Source organism: Schistocerca americana, unplaced genomic scaffold, assembly GCF_021461395.2.
Source record: "Schistocerca americana isolate TAMUIC-IGC-003095 unplaced genomic scaffold, iqSchAmer2.1 HiC_scaffold_147, whole genome shotgun sequence".
Classification (NCBI taxonomy): domain Eukaryota; kingdom Metazoa; phylum Arthropoda; class Insecta; order Orthoptera; family Acrididae; genus Schistocerca; species Schistocerca americana.
This window is the reverse complement of record NW_025725554.1, coordinates 59,945-82,551: the sequence shown is the minus strand read 5'-3', so window position 1 is coordinate 82,551 and position 22,607 is coordinate 59,945. Positions and strand designations below refer to the sequence as shown.

Sequence of the window (22,607 nt, the reverse complement as noted above, 5' to 3'; positions counted from 1 at the left end):
TTCGATTTCGAATGCACAAAGTGTGTGGTCTTGATTCCCAATCTCTACTTGGTCGGTCTCGTAAAGGCATGCATGTAACGAATGGGTGGGAAGCAGCAAGAGGCAGCGGCTGTGTAGAACGAAAACACAATTCCTCAGCGGTATGAGCGTTTCGAGATGACACGAATGTAAGGAATACTTGGCGGCCAGTGACCGTGTGGCCTAATGGATAAGGCGTCGGACTTCGGATCCGAAGATTGCAGGTTCGAATGCTGTCACGGTCGTGTTTTTCCAATTCTGCAAAAGAAACACACCGTTTTAGTGTAGCTATTGAGCAGTACGAAATCGTCTGAATGTTGCTGTTGTCCATTTCCTGCTTGGAGATGCACTTGAGCTTGATACACACACAGCCAGAACGGTGTTATCTAGCGAAATGGTCGGCTGAGTGCCGTCACCGCGAGTTTTGGCTGGCATTTGCGCATCTAAGACAGCGTCGGAAAGTAACCCGTTTGGCTTCTGAGTCAAATCAAATATGTGTGTTAATTTTGACACCACTAGCGCTGCAGGTTTTCATGCAATTCCTGTACCTCTCAGAAATGATTATGAAATAAAACTGAAGTACGTGACGTGTGTGACGCTAGGAAAACATTAGGCAGCATGGAGAGATTCTGTATGGGACCACCCCACCGAAACGAGAACTGTGTGTCGTGCGACCCGACACGTAGTCACCGACGCAGCCCGGCTAGCTCAGTCGGTAGAGCATGAGACTCTTAATCTCAGGGTCGTGGGTTCGAGCCCCACGCTGGGCGGAACGTAATTTTGTTCCGCTGCAGATGTAAATTACCGTTTCTCTGATCAATGTGACGTAATGGAAATAGCAACTTAAAACTTTGCCTACGTCTCCATCAGTCGCAAGGAAGTGTATCTGAAGGTGAAGGTGATTTCGTAGACATGTGTCAAAGACATGTTCTGAAATGTAAGTGGTGTTGGTTGGAGAGCACATCGGTTACGTGTGAGATGTGTAGCCAAGCAGTAATGGTGCGCCATAGCTGCAAATATTAGTCGGTAATATGAAGTGTTGTCAGCTTAAGCCTGATGATCCAGACGAGCGTAAGCACGAAGTACGCAAAACTACCGCTAGGCCGCGCCTCTTTAGCTCAGTGGCAGAGCACTGGTCTAGTAAACCAGGGGTCGTGAGTTCGATCCTCACAGGAGGCAAACGAATTTTCGAAGTCAGTTGCGCGTCGTGGCCGTATAGCAAGCAGTGTCTGGAACGACGAACAATTAGCAACAGGTGTTTTATTTAGAATTACTCTCAGATGTGATTGAGGCGAATGTCGCAGATAAAGCATTTTCCAAAGCGGTACAGCGTAGGGTGGGAGGCGGCAGTCTGAATTATATTTTTTACATGTGTTTTTCAAATATCACAGAGCCTCTCGCGAGCGTCGTCGTCGTCGTCGACGCCGCCGCTTCTGCAGAAGTAGCAAATCGCCATCGTAGCAAATGCGGCGAGGGACGCCCTGCCTTCGATTTCGAATGCACAAAGTGTGTGGTCTTGATTCCCAATCTCTACTTGGTCGGTCTCGTAAAGGCTTGCATGTAACGAATGGGTGGGAAGCAGCAAGAGGCAGCGGCTGTGTAGAACGAAAACACAATTCCTCAGCGGTATGAGCGTTTCGAGATGACACGAATGTAAGGAATACTTGGCGGCCAGTGACCGTGTGGCCTAATGGATAAGGCGTCGGACTTCGGATCCGAAGATTGCAGGTTCGAATCCTGTCACGGTCGTGTTTTTCCAATTCTGCAAAAGAAACACACCGTTTTAGTGTAGCTATTGAGCAGTACGAAATCGTCTGAATGTTGCTGTTGTCCATTTCCTGCTTGGAGATGCACTTGCGCTTGATACACACACAGCCAGAACGGTGTTATCTAGCGAAATGGTCGGCTGAGTGCCGTCACCGCGAGTTTTGGCTGGCATTTGCGCATCTAAGACAGCGTCGGAAAGTAACCCGTTCGGCTTCTGAGTCAAATCAAATATGTGTGTTAATTTTGACACCACTAGCGCTGCAGGTTTTCATGCAATTCCTGTACCTCTCAGAAATGATTATGAAATAAAACTGAAGTACGTGACGTGTGTGACGCTAGGAAAACATTAGGCAGCATGGAGAGATTCTGTATGGGACCACCCCACCGAAACGAGAACTGTGTGTCGTGCGACCCGACACGTAGGCACCGACGCAGCCCGGCTAGCTCAGTCGGTAGAGCATGAGACTCTTAATCTCAGGGTCGTGGGTTCGAGCCCCACGCTGGGCGGAACGTAATTTTGTTCCGCTGCAGATGTAAATTACCGTTTCTCTGATCAATGTGACGTAATGGAAATAGCAACTTAAAACTTTGCCTACGTCTCCATCAGTCGCAAGGAAGTGTATCTGAAGGTGAAGGTGATTTCGTAGACATGTGTCAAAGACATGTTCTGAAATGTAAGTGGTGTTGGTTGGAGAGCACATCGGTTACGTGTGAGATGTGTAGCCAAGCAGTAATGGTGCGCCATAGCTGCAAATATTAGTCGGTAATATGAAGTGTTGTCAGCTTAAGCCTGATGATCCAGACGAGCGTAAGCACGAAGTACGCAAAACTACCGCTAGGCCGCGCCTCTTTAGCTCAGTGGCAGAGCACTGGTCTAGTAAACCAGGGGTCGTGAGTTCGATCCTCACAGGAGGCAAACGAATTTTCGAAATCAGTTGCGCGTCGTGGCCGTATAGCAAGCAGTGTCTGGAACGACGAACAATTAGCAACAGGTGTTTTATTTAGAATTACTCTCAGATGTGATTGAGGCGAATGTCGCAGATAAAGCATTTTCCAAAGCGGTACAGCGTAGGGTGGGAGGCGGCAGTCTGAATTATATTTTTTACATGTGTTTTTCAAATATCACAGAGCCTCTCGCGAGCGTCGTCGTCGTCGTCGTCGTCGACGCCGCCGCTTCTGCAGAAGTAGCAAATCGCCATCGTAGCAAATGCGGCGAGGGACGCCCTGCCTTCGATTTCGAATGCACAAAGTGTGTGGTCTTGATTCCCAATCTCTACTTGGTCGGTCTCGTAAAGGCATGCATGTAACGAATGGGTGGGAAGCAGCAAGAGGCAGCGGCTGTGTAGAACGAAAACACAATTCCTCAGCGGTATGAGCGTTTCGAGATGACACGAATGTAAGGAATACTTGGCGGCCAGTGACCGTGTGGCCTAATGGATAAGGCGTCGGACTTCGGATCCGAAGATTGCAGGTTCGAATGCTGTCACGGTCGTGTTTTTCCAATTCTGCAAAAGAAACACACCGTTTTAGTGTAGCTATTGAGCAGTACGAAATCGTCTGAATGTTGCTGTTGTCCATTTCCTGCTTGGAGATGCACTTGAGCTTGATACACACACAGCCAGAACGGTGTTATCTAGCGAAATGGTCGGCTGAGTGCCGTCACCGCGAGTTTTGGCTGGCATTTGCGCATCTAAGACAGCGTCGGAAAGTAACCCGTTTGGCTTCTGAGTCAAATCAAATATGTGTGTTAATTTTGACACCACTAGCGCTGCAGGTTTTCATGCAATTCCTGTACCTCTCAGAAATGATTATGAAATAAAACTGAAGTACGTGACGTGTGTGACGCTAGGAAAACATTAGGCAGCATGGAGAGATTCTGTATGGGACCACCCCACCGAAACGAGAACTGTGTGTCGTGCTACCCGACACGTAGTCACCGACGCAGCCCGGCTAGCTCAGTCGGTAGAGCATGAGACTCTTAACCTCAGGGTCGTGGGTTCGAGCCCCACGCTGGGCGGAACGTAATTTTGTTCCGCTGCAGATGTAAATTACCGTTTCTCTGATCAATGTGACGTAATGGAAATAGCAACTTAAAACTTTGCCTACGTCTCCATCAGTCGCAAGGAAGTGTATCTGAAGGTGAAGGTGATTTCGTAGACATGTGTCAAAGACATGTTCTGAAATGTAAGTGGTGTTGGTTGGAGAGCACATCGGTTACGTGTGAGATGTGTAGCCAAGCAGTAATGGTGCGCCATAGCTGCAAATATTTGTCGGTAATATGAAGTGTTGTCAGCTTAAGCCTGATGATCCAGACGAGCGTAAGCACGAAGTACGCAAAACTACCGCTAGGCCGCGCCTCTTTAGCTCAGTGGCAGAGCACTGGTCTAGTAAACCAGGGGTCGTGAGTTCGATCCTCACAGGAGGCAAACGAATTTTCGAAGTCAGTTGCGCGTCGTGGCCGTATAGCAAGCAGTGTCTGGAACGACGAACAATTAGGAACAGGTGTTTTATTTAGAATTACTCTCAGATGTGATTGAGGCGAATGTCGCAGATAAAGCATTTTCCAAAGCGGTACAGCGTAGGGTGGGAGGCGGCAGTCTGAATTATATTTTTTACATGTGTTTTTCAAATATCACAGAGCCTCTCGCGAGCGTCGTCGTCGTCGTCGACGCCGCCGCTTCTGCAGAAGTAGCAAATCGCCATCGTAGCAAATGCGGCGAGGGACGCCCTGCCTTCGATTTCGAATGCACAAAGTGTGTGGTCTTGATTCCCAATCTCTACTTGGTCGGTCTCGTAAAGGCTTGCATGTAACGAATGGGTGGGAAGCAGCAAGAGGCAGCGGCTGTGTAGAACGAAAACACAATTCCTCAGCGGTATGAGCGTTTCGAGATGACACGAATGTAAGGAATACTTGGCGGCCAGTGACCGTGTGGCCTAATGGATAAGGCGTCGGACTTCGGATCCGAAGATTGCAGGTTCGAATCCTGTCACGGTCGTGTTTTTCCAATTCTGCAAAAGAAACACACCGTTTTAGTGTAGCTATTGAGCAGTACGAAATCGTCTGAATGTTGCTGTTGTCCATTTCCTGCTTGGAGATGCACTTGAGCTTGATACACACACAGCCAGAACGGTGTTATCTAGCGAAATGGTCGGCTGAGTGCCGTCACCGCGAGTTTTGGCTGGCATTTGCGCATCTAAGACAGCGTCGGAAAGTAACCCGTTCGGCTTCTGAGTCAAATCAAATATGTGTGTTAATTTTGACACCACTAGCGCTGCAGGTTTTCATGCAATTCCTGTACCTCTCAGAAATGATTATGAAATAAAACTGAAGTACGTGACGTGTGTGACGCTAGGAAAACATTAGGCAGCATGGAGAGATTCTGTATGGGACCACCCCACCGAAACGAGAACTGTGTGTCGTGCGACCCGACACGTAGACACCGACGCAGCCCGGCTAGCTCAGTCGGTAGAGCATGAGACTCTTAATCTCAGGGTCGTGGGTTCGAGCCCCACGCTGGGCGGAACGTAATTTTGTTCCGCTGCAGATGTAAATTACCGTTTCTCTGATCAATGTGACGTAATGGAAATAGCAACTTAAAACTTTGCCTACGTCTCCATCAGTCGCAAGGAAGTGTATCTGAAGGTGAAGGTGATTTCGTAGACATGTGTCAAAGACATGTTCTGAAATGTAAGTGGTGTTGGTTGGAGAGCACATCGGTTACGTGTGAGATGTGTAGCCAAGCAGTAATGGTGCGCCATAGCTGCAAATATTAGTCGGTAATATGAAGTGTTGTCAGCTTAAGCCTGATGATCCAGACGAGCGTAAGCACGAAGTACGCAAAACTACCGCTAGGTAGCGCCTCTTTAGCTCAGTGGCAGAGCACTGGTCTAGTAAACCAGGGGTCGTGAGTTCGATCCTCACAGGAGGCAAACGAATTTTCGAAGTCAGTTGCGCGTCGTGGCCGTATAGCAAGCAGTGTCTGGAACGACGAACAATTAGGAACAGGTGTTTTATTTAGAATTACTCTCAGATGTGATTGAGGCGAATGTCGCAGATAAAGCATTTTCCAAAGCGGTACAGCGTAGGGTGGGAGGCGGCAGTCTGAATTATATTTTTTACATGTGTTTTTCAAATATCACAGAGCCTCTCGCGAGCGTCGTCGTCGTCGTCGACGCCGCCGCTTCTGCAGAAGTAGCAAATCGCCATCGTAGCAAATGCGGCGAGGGACGCCCTGCCTTCGATTTCGAATGCACAAAGTGTGTGGTCTTGATTCCCAATCTCTACTTGGTCGGTCTCGTAAAGGCTTGCATGTAACGAATGGGTGGGAAGCAGCAAGAGGCAGCGGCTGTGTAGAACGAAAACACAATTCCTCAGCGGTATGAGCGTTTCGAGATGACACGAATGTAAGGAATACTTGGCGGCCAGTGACCGTGTGGCCTAATGGATAAGGCGTCGGACTTCGGATCCGAAGATTGCAGGTTCGAATCCTGTCACGGTCGTGTTTTTCCAATTCTGCAAAAGAAACACACCGTTTTAGTGTAGCTATTGAGCAGTACGAAATCGTCTGAATGTTGCTGTTGTCCATTTCCTGCTTGGAGATGCACTTGAGCTTGATACACACACAGCCAGAACGGTGTTATCTAGCGAAATGGTCGGCTGAGTGCCGTCACCGCGAGTTTTGGCTGGCATTTGCGCATCTAAGACAGCGTCGGAAAGTAACCCGTTCGGCTTCTGAGTCAAATCAAATATGTGTGTTAATTTTGACACCACTAGCGCTGCAGGTTTTCATGCAATTCCTGTACCTCTCAGAAATGATTATGAAATAAAACTGAAGTACGTGACGTGTGTGACGCTAGGAAAACATTAGGCAGCATGGAGAGATTCTGTATGGGACCACCCCACCGAAACGAGAACTGTGTGTCGTGCGACCCGACACGTAGACACCGACGCAGCCCGGCTAGCTCAGTCGGTAGAGCATGAGACTCTTAATCTCAGGGTCGTGGGTTCGAGCCCCACGCTGGGCGGAACGTAATTTTGTTCCGCTGCAGATGTAAATTACCGTTTCTCTGATCAATGTGACGTAATGGAAATAGCAACTTAAAACTTTGCCTACGTCTCCATCAGTCGCAAGGAAGTGTATCTGAAGGTGAAGGTGATTTCGTAGACATGTGTCAAAGACATGTTCTGAAATGTAAGTGGTGTTGGTTGGAGAGCACATCGGTTACGTGTGAGATGTGTAGCCAAGCAGTAATGGTGCGCCATAGCTGCAAATATTAGTCGGTAATATGAAGTGTTGTCAGCTTAAGCCTGATGATCCAGACGAGCGTAAGCACGAAGTACGCAAAACTACCGCTAGGCCGCGCCTCTTTAGCTCAGTGGCAGAGCACTGGTCTAGTAAACCAGGGGTCGTGAGTTCGATCCTCACAGGAGGCAAACGAATTTTCGAAATCAGTTGCGCGTCGTGGCCGTATAGCAAGCAGTGTCTGGAACGACGAACAATTAGCAACAGGTGTTTTATTTAGAATTACTCTCAGATGTGATTGAGGCGAATGTCGCAGATAAAGCATTTTCCAAAGCGGTACAGCGTAGGGTGGGAGGCGGCAGTCTGAATTATATTTTTTACATGTGTTTTTCAAATATCACAGAGCCTCTCGCGAGCGTCGTCGTCGTCGTCGTCGACGCCGCCGCTTCTGCAGAAGTAGCAAATCGCCATCGTAGCAAATGCGGCGAGGGACGCCCTGCCTTCGATTTCGAATGCACAAAGTGTGTGGTCTTGATTCCCAATCTCTACTTGGTCGGTCTCGTAAAGGCTTGCATGTAACGAATGGGTGGGAAGCAGCAAGAGGCAGCGGCTGTGTAGAACGAAAACACAATTCCTCAGCGGTATGAGCGTTTCGAGATGACACGAATGTAAGGAATACTTGGCGGCCAGTGACCGTGTGGCCTAATGGATAAGGCGTCGGACTTCGGATCCGAAGATTGCAGGTTCGAATCCTGTCACGGTCGTGTTTTTCCAATTCTGCAAAAGAAACACACCGTTTTAGTGTAGCTATTGAGCAGTACGAAATCGTCTGAATGTTGCTGTTGTCCATTTCCTGCTTGGAGATGCACTTGAGCTTGATACACACACAGCCAGAACGGTGTTATCTAGCGAAATGGTCGGCTGAGTGCCGTCACCGCGAGTTTTGGCTGGCATTTGCGCATCTAAGACAGCGTCGGAAAGTAACCCGTTCGGCTTCTGAGTCAAATCAAATATGTGTGTTAATTTTGACACCACTAGCGCTGCAGGTTTTCATGCAATTCCTGTACCTCTCAGAAATGATTATGAAATAAAACTGAAGTACGTGACGTGTGTGACGCTAGGAAAACATTAGGCAGCATGGAGAGATTCTGTATGGGACCACCCCACCGAAACGAGAACTGTGTGTCGTGCGACCCGACACGTAGACACCGACGCAGCCCGGCTAGCTCAGTCGGTAGAGCATGAGACTCTTAATCTCAGGGTCGTGGGTTCGAGCCCCACGCTGGGCGGAACGTAATTTTGTTCCGCTGCAGATGTAAATTACCGTTTCTCTGATCAATGTGACGTAATGGAAATAGCAACTTAAAACTTTGCCTACGTCTCCATCAGTCGCAAGGAAGTGTATCTGAAGGTGAAGGTGATTTCGTAGACATGTGTCAAAGACATGTTCTGAAATGTAAGTGGTGTTGGTTGGAGAGCACATCGGTTACGTGTGAGATGTGTAGCCAAGCAGTAATGGTGCGCCATAGCTGCAAATATTAGTCGGTAATATGAAGTGTTGTCAGCTTAAGCCTGATGATCCAGACGAGCGTAAGCACGAAGTACGCAAAACTACCGCTAGGCCGCGCCTCTTTAGCTCAGTGGCAGAGCACTGGTCTAGTAAACCAGGGGTCGTGAGTTCGATCCTCACAGGAGGCAAACGAATTTTCGAAATCAGTTGCGCGTCGTGGCCGTATAGCAAGCAGTGTCTGGAACGACGAACAATTAGCAACAGGTGTTTTATTTAGAATTACTCTCAGATGTGATTGAGGCGAATGTCGCAGATAAAGCATTTTCCAAAGCGGTACAGCGTAGGGTGGGAGGCGGCAGTCTGAATTATATTTTTTACATGTGTTTTTCAAATATCACAGAGCCTCTCGCGAGCGTCGTCGTCGTCGTCGTCGACGCCGCCGCTTCTGCAGAAGTAGCAAATCGCCATCGTAGCAAATGCGGCGAGGGACGCCCTGCCTTCGATTTCGAATGCACAAAGTGTGTGGTCTTGATTCCCAATCTCTACTTGGTCGGTCTCGTAAAGGCTTGCATGTAACGAATGGGTGGGAAGCAGCAAGAGGCAGCGGCTGTGTAGAACGAAAACACAATTCCTCAGCGGTATGAGCGTTTCGAGATGACACGAATGTAAGGAATACTTGGCGGCCAGTGACCGTGTGGCCTAATGGATAAGGCGTCGGACTTCGGATCCGAAGATTGCAGGTTCGAATCCTGTCACGGTCGTGTTTTTCCAATTCTGCAAAAGAAACACACCGTTTTAGTGTAGCTATTGAGCAGTACGAAATCGTCTGAATGTTGCTGTTGTCCATTTCCTGCTTGGAGATGCACTTGAGCTTGATACACACACAGCCAGAACGGTGTTATCTAGCGAAATGGTCGGCTGAGTGCCGTCACCGCGAGTTTTGGCTGGCATTTGCGCATCTAAGACAGCGTCGGAAAGTAACCCGTTCGGCTTCTGAGTCAAATCAAATATGTGTGTTAATTTTGACACCACTAGCGCTGCAGGTTTTCATGCAATTCCTGTACCTCTCAGAAATGATTATGAAATAAAACTGAAGTACGTGACGTGTGTGACGCTAGGAAAACATTAGGCAGCATGGAGAGATTCTGTATGTTACCACCCCACCGAAACGAGAACTGTGTGTCGTGCGACCCGACACGTAGTCACCGACGCAGCCCGGCTAGCTCAGTCGGTAGAGCATCAGACTCTTAATCTCAGGGTCGTGGGTTCGAGCCCCACGCTGGGCGGAACGTAATTTTGTTCCGCTGCAGATGTAAATTACCGTTTCTCTGATCAATGTGACGTAATGGAAATAGCAACTTAAAACTTTGCCTACGTCTCCATCAGTCGCAAGGAAGTGTATCTGAAGGTGAAGGTGATTTCGTAGACATGTGTCAAAGACATGTTCTGAAATGTAAGTGGTGTTGGTTGGAGAGCACATCGGTTACGTGTGAGATGTGTAGCCAAGCAGTAATGGTGCGCCATAGCTGCAAATATTAGTCGGTAATATGAAGTGTTGTCAGCTTAAGCCTGATGATCCAGACGAGCGTAAGCACGAAGTACGCAAAACTACCGCTAGGCCGCGCCTCTTTAGCTCAGTGGCAGAGCACTGGTCTAGTAAACCAGGGGTCGTGAGTTCGATCCTCACAGGAGGCAAACGAATTTTCGAAATCAGTTGCGCGTCGTGGCCGTATAGCAAGCAGTGTCTGGAACGACGAACAATTAGCAACAGGTGTTTTATTTAGAATTACTCTCAGATGTGATTGAGGCGAATGTCGCAGATAAAGCATTTTCCAAAGCGGTACAGCGTAGGGTGGGAGGCGGCAGTCTGAATTATATTTTTTACATGTGTTTTTCAAATATCACAGAGCCTCTCGCGAGCGTCGTCGTCGTCGTCGTCGACGCCGCCGCTTCTGCAGAAGTAGCAAATCGCCATCGTAGCAAATGCGGCGAGGGACGCCCTGCCTTCGATTTCGAATGCACAAAGTGTGTGGTCTTGATTCCCAATCTCTACTTGGTCGGTCTCGTAAAGGCTTGCATGTAACGAATGGGTGGGAAGCAGCAAGAGGCAGCGGCTGTGTAGAACGAAAACACAATTCCTCAGCGGTATGAGCGTTTCGAGATGACACGAATGTAAGGAATACTTGGCGGCCAGTGACCGTGTGGCCTAATGGATAAGGCGTCGGACTTCGGATCCGAAGATTGCAGGTTCGAATCCTGTCACGGTCGTGTTTTTCCAATTCTGCAAAAGAAACACACCGTTTTAGTGTAGCTATTGAGCAGTACGAAATCGTCTGAATGTTGCTGTTGTCCATTTCCTGCTTGGAGATGCACTTGAGCTTGATACACACACAGCCAGAACGGTGTTATCTAGCGAAATGGTCGGCTGAGTGCCGTCACCGCGAGTTTTGGCTGGCATTTGCGCATCTAAGACAGCGTCGGAAAGTAACCCGTTCGGCTTCTGAGTCAAATCAAATATGTGTGTTAATTTTGACACCACTAGCGCTGCAGGTTTTCATGCAATTCCTGTACCTCTCAGAAATGATTATGAAATAAAACTGAAGTACGTGACGTGTGTGACGCTAGGAAAACATTAGGCAGCATGGAGAGATTCTGTATGGGACCACCCCACCGAAACGAGAACTGTGTGTCGTGCGACCCGACACGTAGACACCGACGCAGCCCGGCTAGCTCAGTCGGTAGAGCATGAGACTCTTAATCTCAGGGTCGTGGGTTCGAGCCCCACGCTGGGCGGAACGTAATTTTGTTCCGCTGCAGATGTAAATTACCGTTTCTCTGATCAATGTGACGTAATGGAAATAGCAACTTAAAACTTTGCCTACGTCTCCATCAGTCGCAAGGAAGTGTATCTGAAGGTGAAGGTGATTTCGTAGACATGTGTCAAAGACATGTTCTGAAATGTAAGTGGTGTTGGTTGGAGAGCACATCGGTTACGTGTGAGATGTGTAGCCAAGCAGTAATGGTGCGCCATAGCTGCAAATATTAGTCGGTAATATGAAGTGTTGTCAGCTTAAGCCTGATGATCCAGACGAGCGTAAGCACGAAGTACGCAAAACTACCGCTAGGCCGCGCCTCTTTAGCTCAGTGGCAGAGCACTGGTCTAGTAAACCAGGGGTCGTGAGTTCGATCCTCACAGGAGGCAAACGAATTTTCGAAATCAGTTGCGCGTCGTGGCCGTATAGCAAGCAGTGTCTGGAACGACGAACAATTAGCAACAGGTGTTTTATTTAGAATTACTCTCAGATGTGATTGAGGCGAATGTCGCAGATAAAGCATTTTCCAAAGCGGTACAGCGTAGGGTGGGAGGCGGCAGTCTGAATTATATTTTTTACATGTGTTTTTCAAATATCACAGAGCCTCTCGCGAGCGTCGTCGTCGTCGTCGTCGACGCCGCCGCTTCTGCAGAAGTAGCAAATCGCCATCGTAGCAAATGCGGCGAGGGACGCCCTGCCTTCGATTTCGAATGCACAAAGTGTGTGGTCTTGATTCCCAATCTCTACTTGGTCGGTCTCGTAAAGGCTTGCATGTAACGAATGGGTGGGAAGCAGCAAGAGGCAGCGGCTGTGTAGAACGAAAACACAATTCCTCAGCGGTATGAGCGTTTCGAGATGACACGAATGTAAGGAATACTTGGCGGCCAGTGACCGTGTGGCCTAATGGATAAGGCGTCGGACTTCGGATCCGAAGATTGCAGGTTCGAATCCTGTCACGGTCGTGTTTTTCCAATTCTGCAAAAGAAACACACCGTTTTAGTGTAGCTATTGAGCAGTACGAAATCGTCTGAATGTTGCTGTTGTCCATTTCCTGCTTGGAGATGCACTTGAGCTTGATACACACACAGCCAGAACGGTGTTATCTAGCGAAATGGTCGGCTGAGTGCCGTCACCGCGAGTTTTGGCTGGCATTTGCGCATCTAAGACAGCGTCGGAAAGTAACCCGTTCGGCTTCTGAGTCAAATCAAATATGTGTGTTAATTTTGACACCACTAGCGCTGCAGGTTTTCATGCAATTCCTGTACCTCTCAGAAATGATTATGAAATAAAACTGAAGTACGTGACGTGTGTGACGCTAGGAAAACATTAGGCAGCATGGAGAGATTCTGTATGTTACCACCCCACCGAAACGAGAACTGTGTGTCGTGCGACCCGACACGTAGTCACCGACGCAGCCCGGCTAGCTCAGTCGGTAGAGCATCAGACTCTTAATCTCAGGGTCGTGGGTTCGAGCCCCACGCTGGGCGGAACGTAATTTTGTTCCGCTGCAGATGTAAATTACCGTTTCTCTGATCAATGTGACGTAATGGAAATAGCAACTTAAAACTTTGCCTACGTCTCCATCAGTCGCAAGGAAGTGTATCTGAAGGTGAAGGTGATTTCGTAGACATGTGTCAAAGACATGTTCTGAAATGTAAGTGGTGTTGGTTGGAGAGCACATCGGTTACGTGTGAGATGTGTAGCCAAGCAGTAATGGTGCGCCATAGCTGCAAATATTAGTCGGTAATATGAAGTGTTGTCAGCTTAAGCCTGATGATCCAGACGAGCGTAAGCACGAAGTACGCAAAACTACCGCTAGGCCGCGCCTCTTTAGCTCAGTGGCAGAGCACTGGTCTAGTAAACCAGGGGTCGTGAGTTCGATCCTCACAGGAGGCAAACGAATTTTCGAAATCAGTTGCGCGTCGTGGCCGTATAGCAAGCAGTGTCTGGAACGACGAACAATTAGCAACAGGTGTTTTATTTAGAATTACTCTCAGATGTGATTGAGGCGAATGTCGCAGATAAAGCATTTTCCAAAGCGGTACAGCGTAGGGTGGGAGGCGGCAGTCTGAATTATATTTTTTACATGTGTTTTTCAAATATCACAGAGCCTCTCGCGAGCGTCGTCGTCGTCGTCGTCGACGCCGCCGCTTCTGCAGAAGTAGCAAATCGCCATCGTAGCAAATGCGGCGAGGGACGCCCTGCCTTCGATTTCGAATGCACAAAGTGTGTGGTCTTGATTCCCAATCTCTACTTGGTCGGTCTCGTAAAGGCTTGCATGTAACGAATGGGTGGGAAGCAGCAAGAGGCAGCGGCTGTGTAGAACGAAAACACAATTCCTCAGCGGTATGAGCGTTTCGAGATGACACGAATGTAAGGAATACTTGGCGGCCAGTGACCGTGTGGCCTAATGGATAAGGCGTCGGACTTCGGATCCGAAGATTGCAGGTTCGAATCCTGTCACGGTCGTGTTTTTCCAATTCTGCAAAAGAAACACACCGTTTTAGTGTAGCTATTGAGCAGTACGAAATCGTCTGAATGTTGCTGTTGTCCATTTCCTGCTTGGAGATGCACTTGCGCTTGATACACACACAGCCAGAACGGTGTTATCTAGCGAAATGGTCGGCTGAGTGCCGTCACCGCGAGTTTTGGCTGGCATTTGCGCATCTAAGACAGCGTCGGAAAGTAACCCGTTCGGCTTCTGAGTCAAATCAAATATGTGTGTTAATTTTGACACCACTAGCGCTGCAGGTTTTCATGCAATTCCTGTACCTCTCAGAAATGATTATGAAATAAAACTGAAGTACGTGACGTGTGTGACGCTAGGAAAACATTAGGCAGCATGGAGAGATTCTGTATGGGACCACCCCACCGAAACGAGAACTGTGTGTCGTGCGACCCGACACGTAGTCACCGACGCAGCCCGGCTAGCTCAGTCAGTAGAGCATGAGACTCTTAATCTCAGGGTCGTGGGTTCGAGCCCCACGCTGGGCGAAACGTAATTTTGTTCCGCTGCAGATGTAAATTACCGTTTCTCTGATCAATGTGACGTAATGGAAATAGCAACTTAAAACTTTGCCTACGTCTCCATCAGTCGCAAGGAAGTGTATCTGAAGGTGAAGGTGATTTCGTAGACATGTGTCAAAGACATGTTCTGAAATGTAAGTGGTGTTGGTTGGAGAGCACATCGGTTACGTGTGAGATGTGTAGCCAAGCAGTAATGGTGCGCCATAGCTGCAAATATTAGTCGGTAATATGAAGTGTTGTCAGCTTAAGCCTGATGATCCAGACGAGCGTAAGCACGAAGTACGCAAAACTACCGCTAGGCCGCGCCTCTTTAGCTCAGTGGCAGAGCACTGGTCTAGTAAACCAGGGGTCGTGAGTTCGATCCTCACAGGAGGCAAACGAATTTTCGAAATCAGTTGCGCGTCGTGGCCGTATAGCAAGCAGTGTCTGGAACGACGAACAATTAGCAACAGGTGTTTTATTTAGAATTACTCTCAGATGTGATTGAGGCGAATGTCGCAGATAAAGCATTTTCCAAAGCGGTACAGCGTAGGGTGGGAGGCGGCAGTCTGAATTATATTTTTTACATGTGTTTTTCAAATATCACAGAGCCTCTCGCGAGCGTCGTCGTCGTCGTCGTCGACGCCGCCGCTTCTGCAGAAGTAGCAAATCGCCATCGTAGCAAATGCGGCGAGGGACGCCCTGCCTTCGATTTCGAATGCACAAAGTGTGTGGTCTTGATTCCCAATCTCTACTTGGTCGGTCTCGTAAAGGCTTGCATGTAACGAATGGGTGGGAAGCAGCAAGAGGCAGCGGCTGTGTAGAACGAAAACACAATTCCTCAGCGGTATGAGCGTTTCGAGATGACACGAATGTAAGGAATACTTGGCGGCCAGTGACCGTGTGGCCTAATGGATAAGGCGTCGGACTTCGGATCCGAAGATTGCAGGTTCGAATCCTGTCACGGTCGTGTTTTTCCAATTCTGCAAAAGAAACACACCGTTTTAGTGTAGCTATTGAGCAGTACGAAATCGTCTGAATGTTGCTGTTGTCCATTTCCTGCTTGGAGATGCACTTGAGCTTGATACACACACAGCCAGAACGGTGTTATCTAGCGAAATGGTCGGCTGAGTGCCGTCACCGCGAGTTTTGGCTGGCATTTGCGCATCTAAGACAGCGTCGGAAAGTAACCCGTTCGGCTTCTGAGTCAAATCAAATATGTGTGTTAATTTTGACACCACTAGCGCTGCAGGTTTTCATGCAATTCCTGTACCTCTCAGAAATGATTATGAAATAAAACTGAAGTACGTGACGTGTGTGACGCTAGGAAAACATTAGGCAGCATGGAGAGATTCTGTATGGGACCACCCCACCGAAACGAGAACTGTGTGTCGTGCGACCCGACACGTAGACACCGACGCAGCCCGGCTAGCTCAGTCGGTAGAGCATGAGACTCTTAATCTCAGGGTCGTGGGTTCGAGCCCCACGCTGGGCGGAACGTAATTTTGTTCCGCTGCAGATGTAAATTACCGTTTCTCTGATCAATGTGACGTAATGGAAATAGCAACTTAAAACTTTGCCTACGTCTCCATCAGTCGCAAGGAAGTGTATCTGAAGGTGAAGGTGATTTCGTAGACATGTGTCAAAGACATGTTCTGAAATGTAAGTGGTGTTGGTTGGAGAGCACATCGGTTACGTGTGAGATGTGTAGCCAAGCAGTAATGGTGCGCCATAGCTGCAAATATTAGTCGGTAATATGAAGTGTTGTCAGCTTAAGCCTGATGATCCAGACGAGCGTAAGCACGAAGTACGCAAAACTACCGCTAGGCCGCGCCTCTTTAGCTCAGTGGCAGAGCACTGGTCTAGTAAACCAGGGGTCGTGAGTTCGATCCTCACAGGAGGCAAACGAATTTTCGAAATCAGTTGCGCGTCGTGGCCGTATAGCAAGCAGTGTCTGGAACGACGAACAATTAGCAACAGGTGTTTTATTTAGAATTACTCTCAGATGTGATGGAGGCGAATGTCGCAGATAAAGCATTTTCCAAAGCGGTACAGCGTAGGGTGGGAGGCGGCAGTCTGAATTATATTTTTTACATGTGTTTTTCAAATATCACAGAGCCTCTCGCGAGCGTCGTCGTCGTCGTCGACGCCGCCGCTTCTGCAGAAGTAGCAAATCGCCATCGTAGCAAATGCGGCGAGGGACGCCCTGCCTTCGATTTCGAATGCACAAAGTGTGTGGTCTTGATTCCCAATCTCTACTTGGTCGGTCTCGTAAAGGCTTGCATGTAACGAATGGGTGGGAAGCAGCAAGAGGCAGCGGCTGTGTAGAACGAAAACACAATTCCTCAGCGGTATGAGCGTTTCGAGATGACACGAATGTAAGGAATACTTGGCGGCCAGTGACCGTGTGGCCTAATGGATAAGGCGTCGGACTGCGGATCCGAAGATTGCAGGTTCGAATCCTGTCACGGTCGTGTTTTTCCAATTCTGCAAAAGAAACACACCGTTTTAGTGTAGCTATTGAGCAGTACGAAATCGTCTGAATGTTGCTGTTGTCCATTTCCTGCTTGGAGATGCACTTGCGCTTGATACACACACAGCCAGAACGGTGTTATCTAGCGAAATGGTCGGCTGAGTGCCGTCACCGCGAGTTTTGGCTGGCATTTGCGCATCTAAGACAGCGTCGGAAAGTAACCCGTTCGGCTTCTGAGTCAAATCAAATATGTGTGTTAATTTTGACACCACTAGCGCTGCAGGTTTTCATGCAATTCCTGTACCTCTCAGAAATGATTATGAAATAAAACTGAAGTACGTGACGTGTGTGACGCTAGGAAAACATTAGGCAGCATGGAGAGATTCTGTATGGGACCACCCCACCGAAACGAGAACTGTGTGTCGTGCGACCCGACACGTAGTCACCGACGCAGCCCTGCTAGCTCAGTCGGTAGAGCATGAGACTCTTAATCTCAGGGTCGTGGGTTCGAGCCCCACGCTGGGCGGAACGTAATTTTGTTCCGCTGCAGATGTAAATTACCGTTTCTCTGATCAATGTGACGTAATGGAAATAGCAACTTAAAACTTTGCCTACGTCTCCATCAGTCGCAAGGAAGTGTATCTGAAGGTGAAGGTGATTTCGTAGACATGTGTCAAAGACATGTTCTGAAATGTAAGTGGTGTTGGTTGGAGAGCACATCGGTTAAGTGTGAGATGTGTAGCCAAGCAGTAATGGTGCGCCATAGCTGCAAATATTAGTCGGTAATATGAAGTGTTGTCAGCTTAAGCCTGATGATCCAGACGAGCGTAAGCACGAAGTACGCAAAACTACCGCTAGGCCGCGCCTCTTTAGCTCAGTGGCAGAGCACTGGTCTAGTAAACCAGGGGTCGTGAGTTCGATCCTCACAGGAGGCAAACGAATTTTCGAAATCAGTTGCGCGTCGTGGCCGTATAGCAAGCAGTGTCTGGAACGACGAACAATTAGCAACAGGTGTTTTATTTAGAATTACTCTCAGATGTGATTGAGGCGAATGTCGCAGATAAAGAATTTTCCAAAGCGGTACAGCGTAGGGTGGGAGGCGGCAGTCTGAATTATATTTTTTACATGTGTTTTTCAAATATCACAGAGCCTCTCGCGAGCGTCGTCGTCGTCGTCGTCGTCGTCGACGCCGCCGCTTCTGCAGAAGTAGCAAATCGCCATCGTAGCAAATGCGGCGAGGGACGCCCTGCCTTCGATTTCGAATGCACAAAGTGTGTGGTCTTGATTCCCAATCTCTACTTGGTCGGTCTCGTAAAGGCTTGCATGTAACGAATGGGTGGGAAGCAGCAAGAGGCAGCGGCTGTGTAGAACGAAAACACAATTCCTCAGCGGTATGAGCGTTTCGAGATGACACGAATGTAAGGAATACTTGGCGGCCAGTGACCGTGTGGCCTAATGGATAAGGCGTCGGACTTCGGATCCGAAGATTGCAGGTTCGAATCCTGTCACGGTCGTGTTTTTCCAATTCTGCAAAAGAAACACACCGTTTTAGTGTAGCTATTGAGCAGTACGAAATCGTCTGAATGTTGCTGTTGTCCATTTCCTGCTTGGAGATGCACTTGCGTTTGATACACACACAGCCAGAACGGTGTTATCTAGCGAAATGGTCGGCTGAGTGCCGTCACCGCGAGTTTTGGCTGGCATTTGCGCATCTAAGACAGCGTCGGAAAGTAACCCGTTCGGCTTCTGAGTCAAATCAAATATGTGTGTTAATTTTGACACCACTAGCGCTGCAGGTTTTCGTGCAATTCCTGTACCTCTCAGAAATGATTATGAAATAAAACTGAAGTACGTGACGTGTGTGACGCTAGGAAAACATTAGGCAGCATGGAGAGATTCTGTATGGGACCACCCCACCGAAACGAGAACTGTGTGTCGTGCGACCCGACACGTAGACACCGACGCAGCCCGGCTAGCTCAGTCGGTAGAGCATGAGACTCTTAATCTCAGGGTCGTGGGTTCGAGCCCCACGCTGGGCGGAACGTAATTTTGTTCCGCTGCAGATGTAAATTACCGTTTCTCTGATCAATGTGACGTAATGGAAATAGCAACTTAAAACTTTGCCTTCGTCTCCATCAGTCGCAAGGAAGTGTATCTGAAGGTGAAGGTGATTTCGTAGACATGTGTCAAAGACATGTTCTGAAATGTAAGTGGTGTTGGTTGGAGAGCACATCGGTTACGTGTGAGATGTGTAGCCAAGCAGTAATGGTGCGCCATAGCTGCAAATATTAGTCGGTAATATGAAGTGTTGTCAGCTTAAGCCTGATGATCCAGACGAGCGTAAGCACGAAGTACGCAAAACTACCGCTAGGCCGCGCCTCTTTAGCTCAGTGGCAGAGCACTGGTCTAGTAAACCAGGGGTCGTGAGTTCGATCCTCACAGGAGGCAAACGAATTTTCGAAATCAGTTGCGCGTCGTGGCCGTATAGCAAGCAGTGTCTGGAACGACGAACAATTAGCAACAGGTGTTTTATTTAGAATTACTCTCAGATGTGATGGAGGCGAATGTCGCAGATAAAGCATTTTCCAAAGCGGTACAGCGTAGGGTGGGAGGCGGCAGTCTGAATTATATTTTTTACATGTGTTTTTCAAATATCACAGAGCCTCTCGCGAGCGTCGTCGTCGTCGTCGACGCCGCCGCTTCTGCAGAAGTAGCAAATCGCCATCGTAGCAAATGCGGCGAGGGACGCCCTGCCTTCGATTTCGAATGCACAAAGTGTGTGGTCTTGATTCCCAATCTCTACTTGGTCGGTCTCGTAAAGGCTTGCATGTAACGAATGGGTGGGAAGCAGCAAGAGGCAGCGGCTGTGTAGAACGAAAACACAATTCCTCAGCGGTATGAGCGTTTCGAGATGACACGAATGTAAGGAATACTTGGCGGCCAGTGACCGTGTGGCCTAATGGATAAGGCGTCGGACTGCGGATCCGAAGATTGCAGGTTCGAATCCTGTCACGGTCGTGTTTTTCCAATTCTGCAAAAGAAACACACCGTTTTAGTGTAGCTATTGAGCAGTACGAAATCGTCTGAATGTTGCTGTTGTCCATTTCCTGCTTGGAGATGCACTTGCGCTTGATACACACACAGCCAGAACGGTGTTATCTAGCGAAATGGTCGGCTGAGTGCCGTCACCGCGAGTTTTGGCTGGCATTTGCGCATCTAAGACAGCGTCGGAAAGTAACCCGTTCGGCTTCTGAGTCAAATCAAATATGTGTGTTAATTTTGACACCACTAGCGCTGCAGGTTTTCATGCAATTCCTGTACCTCTCAGAAATGATTATGAAATAAAACTGAAGTACGTGACGTGTGTGACGCTAGGAAAACATTAGGCAGCATGGAGAGATTCTGTATGGGACCACCCCACCGAAACGAGAACTGTGTGTCGTGCGACCCGACACGTAGTCACCGACGCAGCCCTGCTAGCTCAGTCGGTAGAGCATGAGACTCTTAATCTCAGGGTCGTGGGTTCGAGCCCCACGCTGGGCGGAACGTAATTTTGTTCCGCTGCAGATGTAAATTACCGTTTCTCTGATCAATGTGACGTAATGGAAATAGCAACTTAAAACTTTGCCTACGTCTCCATCAGTCGCAAGGAAGTGTATCTGAAGGTGAAGGTGATTTCGTAGACATGTGTCAAAGACATGTTCTGAAATGTAAGTGGTGTTGGTTGGAGAGCACATCGGTTAAGTGTGAGATGTGTAGCCAAGCAGTAATGGTGCGCCATAGCTGCAAATATTAGTCGGTAATATGAAGTGTTGTCAGCTTAAGCCTGATGATCCAGACGAGCGTAAGCACGAAGTACGCAAAACTACCGCTAGGCCGCGCCTCTTTAGCTCAGTGGCAGAGCACTGGTCTAGTAAACCAGGGGTCGTGAGTTCGATCCTCACAGGAGGCAAACGAATTTTCGAAATCAGTTGCGCGTCGTGGCCGTATAGCAAGCAGTGTCTGGAACGACGAACAATTAGCAACAGGTGTTTTATTTAGAATTACTCTCAGATGTGATTGAGGCGAATGTCGCAGATAAAGAATTTTCCAAAGCGGTACAGCGTAGGGTGGGAGGCGGCAGTCTGAATTATATTTTTTACATGTGTTTTTCAAATATCACAGAGCCTCTCGCGAGCGTCGTCGTCGTCGTCGTCGTCGTCGACGCCGCCGCTTCTGCAGAAGTAGCAAATCGCCATCGTAGCAAATGCGGCGAGGGACGCCCTGCCTTCGATTTCGAATGCACAAAGTGTGTGGTCTTGATTCCCAATCTCTACTTGGTCGGTCTCGTAAAGGCTTGCATGTAACGAATGGGTGGGAAGCAGCAAGAGGCAGCGGCTGTGTAGAACGAAAACACAATTCCTCAGCGGTATGAGCGTTTCGAGATGACACGAATGTAAGGAATACTTGGCGGCCAGTGACCGTGTGGCCTAATGGATAAGGCGTCGGACTTCGGATCCGAACATTGCAGGTTCGAATCCTGTCACGGTCGTGTTTTTCCAATTCTGCAAAAGAAACACACCGTTTTAGTGTAGCTATTGAGCAGTACGAAATCGTCTGAATGTTGCTGTTGTCCATTTCCTGCTTGGAGATGCACTTGCGTTTGATACACACACAGCCAGAACGGTGTTATCTAGCGAAATGGTCGGCTGAGTGCCGTCACCGCGAGTTTTGGCTGGCATTTGCGCATCTAAGACAGCGTCGGAAAGTAACCCGTTCGGCTTCTGAGTCAAATCAAATATGTGTGTTAATTTTGACACCACTAGCGCTGCAGGTTTTCGTGCAATTCCTGTACCTCTCAGAAATGATTATGAAATAAAACTGAAGTACGTGACGTGTGTGACGCTAGGAAAACATTAGGCAGCATGGAGAGATTCTGTATGGGACCACCCCACCGAAACGAGAACTGTGTGTCGTGCGACCCGACACGTAGTCACCGACGCAGCCCGGCTAGCTCAGTCGGTAGAGCATGAGACTCTTAATCTCAGGGTCGTGGGTTCGAGCCCCACGCTGGGCGGAACGTAATTTTGTTCCGCTGCAGATGTAAATTACCGTTTCTCTGATCAATGTGACGTAATGGAAATAGCAACTTAAAACTTTGCCTACGTCTCCATCAGTCGCAAGGAAGTGTATCTGAAGGTGAAGGTGATTTCGTAGACATGTGTCAAAGACATGTTCTGAAATGTAAGTGGTGTTGGTTGGAGAGCACATCGGTTACGTGTGAGATGTGTAGCCAAGCAGTAATGGTGCGCCATAGCTGCAAATATTAGTCGGTAATATGAAGTGTTGTCAGCTTAAGCCTGATGATCCAGACGAGCGTAAGCACGAAGTACGCAAAACTACCGCTAGGCCGCGCCTCTTTAGCTCAGTGGCAGAGCACTGGTCTAGTAAACCAGGGGTCGTGAGTTCGATCCTCACAGGAGGCAAACGAATTTTCGAAATCAGTTGCGCGTCGTGGCCGTATAGCAAGCAGTGTCTGGAACGACGAACAATTAGCAACAGGTGTTTTATTTAGAATTACTCTCAGATGTGATGGAGGCGAATGTCGCAGATAAAGCATTTTCCAAAGCGGTACAGCGTAGGGTGGGAGGCGGCAGTCTGAATTATATTTTTTACATGTGTTTTTCAAATATCACAGAGCCTCTCGCGAGCGTCGTCGTCGTCGTCGACGCCGCCGCTTCTGCAGAAGTAGCAAATCGCCATCGTAGCAAATGCGGCGAGGGACGCCCTGCCTTCGA

The 22,607-nt window shown here is 48.6% G+C and overlaps 45 non-coding genes across 45 annotated transcripts; all 45 read left to right on the top strand.

Annotated features, from left to right (window-relative positions):
- The first annotated feature begins 190 nt into the window (after positions 1-190).
- Positions 191-263, top strand: Trnar-ucg. The gene has a single exon. It is a non-coding gene; the product is annotated as a tRNA-Arg (tRNA).
- A 452-nt stretch (positions 264-715) lies between these two features.
- Positions 716-788, top strand: Trnak-cuu. The gene has a single exon. It is a non-coding gene; the product is annotated as a tRNA-Lys (tRNA).
- Positions 789-1,125: 337 nt separating this feature from the next.
- Positions 1,126-1,197, top strand: Trnat-agu. Its single transcript has one exon. It is a non-coding gene; the product is annotated as a tRNA-Thr (tRNA).
- Positions 1,198-1,694: 497 nt separating this feature from the next.
- On the top strand, positions 1,695-1,767 carry Trnar-ucg. Its single transcript has one exon. It is a non-coding gene; the product is annotated as a tRNA-Arg (tRNA).
- Positions 1,768-2,219: 452 nt separating this feature from the next.
- Trnak-cuu lies at positions 2,220-2,292 on the top strand. The gene has a single exon. It is a non-coding gene; the product is annotated as a tRNA-Lys (tRNA).
- A 337-nt stretch (positions 2,293-2,629) lies between these two features.
- On the top strand, positions 2,630-2,701 carry Trnat-agu. The gene has a single exon. It is a non-coding gene; the product is annotated as a tRNA-Thr (tRNA).
- A 503-nt stretch (positions 2,702-3,204) lies between these two features.
- On the top strand, positions 3,205-3,277 carry Trnar-ucg. Its single transcript has one exon. It is a non-coding gene; the product is annotated as a tRNA-Arg (tRNA).
- Positions 3,278-3,729: 452 nt separating this feature from the next.
- On the top strand, positions 3,730-3,802 carry Trnak-cuu. Its single transcript has one exon. It is a non-coding gene; the product is annotated as a tRNA-Lys (tRNA).
- A 337-nt stretch (positions 3,803-4,139) lies between these two features.
- Positions 4,140-4,211, top strand: Trnat-agu. The gene has a single exon. It is a non-coding gene; the product is annotated as a tRNA-Thr (tRNA).
- Positions 4,212-4,708: 497 nt separating this feature from the next.
- Trnar-ucg lies at positions 4,709-4,781 on the top strand. The gene has a single exon. It is a non-coding gene; the product is annotated as a tRNA-Arg (tRNA).
- A 452-nt stretch (positions 4,782-5,233) lies between these two features.
- Trnak-cuu lies at positions 5,234-5,306 on the top strand. The gene has a single exon. It is a non-coding gene; the product is annotated as a tRNA-Lys (tRNA).
- Positions 5,307-5,643: 337 nt separating this feature from the next.
- Trnat-agu lies at positions 5,644-5,715 on the top strand. The gene has a single exon. It is a non-coding gene; the product is annotated as a tRNA-Thr (tRNA).
- A 497-nt stretch (positions 5,716-6,212) lies between these two features.
- Trnar-ucg lies at positions 6,213-6,285 on the top strand. Its single transcript has one exon. It is a non-coding gene; the product is annotated as a tRNA-Arg (tRNA).
- A 452-nt stretch (positions 6,286-6,737) lies between these two features.
- Trnak-cuu lies at positions 6,738-6,810 on the top strand. The gene has a single exon. It is a non-coding gene; the product is annotated as a tRNA-Lys (tRNA).
- Positions 6,811-7,147: 337 nt separating this feature from the next.
- On the top strand, positions 7,148-7,219 carry Trnat-agu. Its single transcript has one exon. It is a non-coding gene; the product is annotated as a tRNA-Thr (tRNA).
- A 500-nt stretch (positions 7,220-7,719) lies between these two features.
- Trnar-ucg lies at positions 7,720-7,792 on the top strand. The gene has a single exon. It is a non-coding gene; the product is annotated as a tRNA-Arg (tRNA).
- A 452-nt stretch (positions 7,793-8,244) lies between these two features.
- Trnak-cuu lies at positions 8,245-8,317 on the top strand. Its single transcript has one exon. It is a non-coding gene; the product is annotated as a tRNA-Lys (tRNA).
- A 337-nt stretch (positions 8,318-8,654) lies between these two features.
- On the top strand, positions 8,655-8,726 carry Trnat-agu. The gene has a single exon. It is a non-coding gene; the product is annotated as a tRNA-Thr (tRNA).
- Positions 8,727-9,226: 500 nt separating this feature from the next.
- Positions 9,227-9,299, top strand: Trnar-ucg. The gene has a single exon. It is a non-coding gene; the product is annotated as a tRNA-Arg (tRNA).
- Positions 9,300-9,751: 452 nt separating this feature from the next.
- Trnak-cuu lies at positions 9,752-9,824 on the top strand. The gene has a single exon. It is a non-coding gene; the product is annotated as a tRNA-Lys (tRNA).
- A 337-nt stretch (positions 9,825-10,161) lies between these two features.
- Trnat-agu lies at positions 10,162-10,233 on the top strand. Its single transcript has one exon. It is a non-coding gene; the product is annotated as a tRNA-Thr (tRNA).
- A 500-nt stretch (positions 10,234-10,733) lies between these two features.
- Trnar-ucg lies at positions 10,734-10,806 on the top strand. Its single transcript has one exon. It is a non-coding gene; the product is annotated as a tRNA-Arg (tRNA).
- A 452-nt stretch (positions 10,807-11,258) lies between these two features.
- Trnak-cuu lies at positions 11,259-11,331 on the top strand. The gene has a single exon. It is a non-coding gene; the product is annotated as a tRNA-Lys (tRNA).
- A 337-nt stretch (positions 11,332-11,668) lies between these two features.
- On the top strand, positions 11,669-11,740 carry Trnat-agu. Its single transcript has one exon. It is a non-coding gene; the product is annotated as a tRNA-Thr (tRNA).
- Positions 11,741-12,240: 500 nt separating this feature from the next.
- Positions 12,241-12,313, top strand: Trnar-ucg. The gene has a single exon. It is a non-coding gene; the product is annotated as a tRNA-Arg (tRNA).
- Positions 12,314-12,765: 452 nt separating this feature from the next.
- On the top strand, positions 12,766-12,838 carry Trnak-cuu. The gene has a single exon. It is a non-coding gene; the product is annotated as a tRNA-Lys (tRNA).
- Positions 12,839-13,175: 337 nt separating this feature from the next.
- Positions 13,176-13,247, top strand: Trnat-agu. Its single transcript has one exon. It is a non-coding gene; the product is annotated as a tRNA-Thr (tRNA).
- Positions 13,248-13,747: 500 nt separating this feature from the next.
- Trnar-ucg lies at positions 13,748-13,820 on the top strand. Its single transcript has one exon. It is a non-coding gene; the product is annotated as a tRNA-Arg (tRNA).
- Positions 13,821-14,272: 452 nt separating this feature from the next.
- Positions 14,273-14,345, top strand: Trnak-cuu. The gene has a single exon. It is a non-coding gene; the product is annotated as a tRNA-Lys (tRNA).
- A 337-nt stretch (positions 14,346-14,682) lies between these two features.
- On the top strand, positions 14,683-14,754 carry Trnat-agu. The gene has a single exon. It is a non-coding gene; the product is annotated as a tRNA-Thr (tRNA).
- A 500-nt stretch (positions 14,755-15,254) lies between these two features.
- On the top strand, positions 15,255-15,327 carry Trnar-ucg. Its single transcript has one exon. It is a non-coding gene; the product is annotated as a tRNA-Arg (tRNA).
- Positions 15,328-15,779: 452 nt separating this feature from the next.
- Positions 15,780-15,852, top strand: Trnak-cuu. Its single transcript has one exon. It is a non-coding gene; the product is annotated as a tRNA-Lys (tRNA).
- A 337-nt stretch (positions 15,853-16,189) lies between these two features.
- Trnat-agu lies at positions 16,190-16,261 on the top strand. The gene has a single exon. It is a non-coding gene; the product is annotated as a tRNA-Thr (tRNA).
- Positions 16,262-16,758: 497 nt separating this feature from the next.
- Trnar-gcg lies at positions 16,759-16,831 on the top strand. The gene has a single exon. It is a non-coding gene; the product is annotated as a tRNA-Arg (tRNA).
- Positions 16,832-17,283: 452 nt separating this feature from the next.
- On the top strand, positions 17,284-17,356 carry Trnak-cuu. Its single transcript has one exon. It is a non-coding gene; the product is annotated as a tRNA-Lys (tRNA).
- A 337-nt stretch (positions 17,357-17,693) lies between these two features.
- Trnat-agu lies at positions 17,694-17,765 on the top strand. The gene has a single exon. It is a non-coding gene; the product is annotated as a tRNA-Thr (tRNA).
- A 506-nt stretch (positions 17,766-18,271) lies between these two features.
- Positions 18,272-18,344, top strand: Trnar-ucg. The gene has a single exon. It is a non-coding gene; the product is annotated as a tRNA-Arg (tRNA).
- Positions 18,345-18,796: 452 nt separating this feature from the next.
- Trnak-cuu lies at positions 18,797-18,869 on the top strand. The gene has a single exon. It is a non-coding gene; the product is annotated as a tRNA-Lys (tRNA).
- A 337-nt stretch (positions 18,870-19,206) lies between these two features.
- Positions 19,207-19,278, top strand: Trnat-agu. The gene has a single exon. It is a non-coding gene; the product is annotated as a tRNA-Thr (tRNA).
- A 497-nt stretch (positions 19,279-19,775) lies between these two features.
- Trnar-gcg lies at positions 19,776-19,848 on the top strand. The gene has a single exon. It is a non-coding gene; the product is annotated as a tRNA-Arg (tRNA).
- Positions 19,849-20,300: 452 nt separating this feature from the next.
- Positions 20,301-20,373, top strand: Trnak-cuu. The gene has a single exon. It is a non-coding gene; the product is annotated as a tRNA-Lys (tRNA).
- A 337-nt stretch (positions 20,374-20,710) lies between these two features.
- Trnat-agu lies at positions 20,711-20,782 on the top strand. The gene has a single exon. It is a non-coding gene; the product is annotated as a tRNA-Thr (tRNA).
- A 506-nt stretch (positions 20,783-21,288) lies between these two features.
- Positions 21,289-21,361, top strand: Trnar-ucg. Its single transcript has one exon. It is a non-coding gene; the product is annotated as a tRNA-Arg (tRNA).
- Positions 21,362-21,813: 452 nt separating this feature from the next.
- On the top strand, positions 21,814-21,886 carry Trnak-cuu. The gene has a single exon. It is a non-coding gene; the product is annotated as a tRNA-Lys (tRNA).
- A 337-nt stretch (positions 21,887-22,223) lies between these two features.
- On the top strand, positions 22,224-22,295 carry Trnat-agu. The gene has a single exon. It is a non-coding gene; the product is annotated as a tRNA-Thr (tRNA).
- Positions 22,296-22,607: the final 312 nt, after the last annotated feature.